Consider the following 2,856-nt stretch of genomic DNA (forward strand, 5'->3'; position numbering starts at 1 on the left):
AGTTTATGTACTTACCATCATTGGTCATTAGGACTCAGTGATTAGGACGTAGTAGTTACTTACTCTTTTTGGTTGTGTTTCAGGTACTTTAGCAAGCGTTTATGCAAACTCGTTCTCGTGCTCGCAAGAGGACTTTAGATACAGCTGAGGAGACAGACGAAGTTCTTGATATTCCGGAGAAGTTAGATTTTGAGGATTCGGATTCAGGAACTGAGCAGAAAGAACCAGTAAACATGGGAGATCGTATTGTTCAAGCTGATCCAGCTCTTATGGATTTTTCTCGGCCTAAAATTGATGATATTCAGTCAAGCATCCTTCATCCGGCTATTCAAGCTAACACCTTTGAAATCAAGCCGGGCACTATTCAGATGGTGCAGAATTCTGTTTCTTTTGGAGGAGCAGCAACTGAAGACCCCAACATGCACATAAGGAATTTTGTCGAGATCTGCAGCACTTTTAAGTATAATGGCGTGACTGATGAGGCTATCAAGTTGAGGCTTTTCCCATTCTCACTGAGGGATAAGGCTAAAGACTGGTTACATTCTGAACCAGCTGGGTCCATCACTACGTGGCAAGATCTTGCGCAAAAGTTTCTGGTGAAGTTTTATCCAATGGCAAAGACTGCTGCTATGAGGAGTGCTCTTACTCAGTTTGCGCAGCAACCTACAGAATCTATGTGCGAGGCTTGGGAACGCTACAAGGAAATGTTGAGAAAATGTTCACATCATGGAATGCCGGATTGGATGGTGATCACTGGTTTTTATAATGGTTTGAGGGCCCAATCTCGGCCCATGCTCGATGCAGCAGCTGGAGGAGCCTTATGGGCTAAAAGCTATACTGAGGCGTATAATCTTATAGAGACGATGGCTGCAAATGAGCATCAAAACCCAACTCAGAGGATGACGTCAGGCAAGGTCGCAGGTATTCTGGAAGTTGATGCAGCCACCGCTATTGCAGCCCAGCTCCAAGCGCTATCAATGAAGGTTGATTCTCTGGCTACGTATGGAGTTAATCAAATAGCTATGGTTTGTGAGCTTTGTGCAGGTTCTCATGCTACGGATCAGTGTTCTCTTGTCAACGAATCTGTTCAGTATGTGAATAATTATCAGCGACAACAGCAGCCTGTGCCAGCGACCTATCATCCTAATAACAAAAATCATCCAAATTTCAGCTGGGGGAATAATCAGAATGCTATTCAGCCACCATATCAGCAAGGAGTGAGTAAACAGTTTAACCCACCTGGATTCCAGCAACCACAGCAGTATGCTACAAGGCAATCATATCCTCAACAGGGAAGTGCAGCTGCACCTACTAGTGCTGATTTTGAGGAACTTAAGCTGTTGTGCAAGAGTCAGGCAGTTTCTATCAAGACCTTGGAAAATCAAATCGGTCAATTAGCCAATGCAGTGCTCAATCGTCAACCTGGCACTCTTCCCAGTGACACGGAAGTACCAGGCAGGAAGGAAGCTAAAGAGCAAGTCAAGGCTATTACCTTAAGGTCTGGAAAAGTAGCTGAGGCTGAAAAGGCAAAAGAAGTAGAAGCTGAAATTAGAGAAGAAGAATCTAAGAAAAAGGAGAAAGCGGCGGAACCAAGGAAGACTACTGTTGAACACACTCTGCCTGAGGCTAATACAGGGGAGAAACAGCTCTATCCTCCACCACCTTTTCCTAAGAGATTGCAGCAACAAAAGCTGGATAGACAGTTCGGGAAGTTTCTGGAGGTGTTCAAGAAACATCACATCAATATACCTTTCGCTGAGGCTCTGGAACAAATGCCTAGTTATGCGAAGTTTATGAAGACTATTCTTTCAAGGAAGGTGAAACTGGATGACCTTGAAACCGTTGCTCTCACGGAAGAATGCAGCGCTGTTCTGCAGCAAAAGTTACCACCAAAACTGAAAGATCCAGGAAGCTTCACCATTCCTTGCACCATTGGCAATCTAACTTTTGACAAGTGCCTTTGTGATTTGGGAGCAAGCATTAATCTGATGCCGTTTTCGATCTTTAAAAAGCTGGATCTGCCTGATCCAAAACCCACATACATGTCGCTACAATTGGCGGACCGTTCCATTACTTACCCAAGGGGCATAGTTGAGGATGTGCTCATCAAGGTGGATAAGCTTTTCTTTCCAGCAGATTTTGTTATTCTGGATTTTGAGGAAGATAAGAAGATTCCCATAATCTTGGGAAGGCCTTTCTTGGCTACTGGCCGTACCTTGATAGATGTGCAAAAAGGTGAACTTACTATGCGGGTCCAAGATCAGGTTGTGACCTTCAATGTATTCAAGGCAATGAAATTCCCTACAGAAGATGAGGAGTGCTTAAAAGTGGATGTGATTGATACTGCGGTTACTTCAGAACTCGATCACATGCTAATGTCTGATGCATTGGAAAAGGCCTTATTGGGGGATTTTGACAGCGATGATGAAGATAGCAACGAGCAATTACAATATCTGAACGCTTCTCCATGGAAGCGAAAGCTAGACATATCATTTGAATCTCTTGGTACTTCTGACCTTAAGAATGCTGAAGGGAAGCTCAAACCATCAATAGAGGAAGCACCTACCTTGGAGCTCAAACCATTACCTGAACACTTGAGGTATGCTTTTTTAGGTGATTCATCTATGTTACCTGTTATTATTTCATCTGACCTTTCAGGTAGTGAGGAAGACAAGCTCTTAAGGATTTTGAGAGAATTCAAATCGGCTATAGGATGGACCATAGCAGACATCAAGGGGATAAGTCCTTCATATTGTATGCATAAAATTCTGCTAGAGGAAGGTAGTAAGCCAACTGTGGAACAGCAGCGAAGACTGAATCCCATTATGAAGGAGGTGGTGAAGAAAGAAATTCTGA

General features: G+C 43.6%; 1 non-coding gene across 1 annotated transcript; it reads right to left on the reverse strand.

Moving 5' to 3' along the window:
• Positions 1 to 626: 626 nt before the first annotated feature.
• LOC141681832 (small nucleolar RNA R71) lies at positions 627 to 733 on the reverse strand. The gene has a single exon (XR_012559255.1). It is a non-coding gene; the product is annotated as a small nucleolar RNA R71 (small nucleolar RNA).
• Between the last annotated feature and the right edge of the window lie 2,123 nt (positions 734 to 2,856).

This window comes from Apium graveolens, chromosome 8 (genome assembly GCF_009905375.1).
Source record: "Apium graveolens cultivar Ventura chromosome 8, ASM990537v1, whole genome shotgun sequence".
Lineage (NCBI taxonomy): Eukaryota > Viridiplantae > Streptophyta > Magnoliopsida > Apiales > Apiaceae > Apium > Apium graveolens.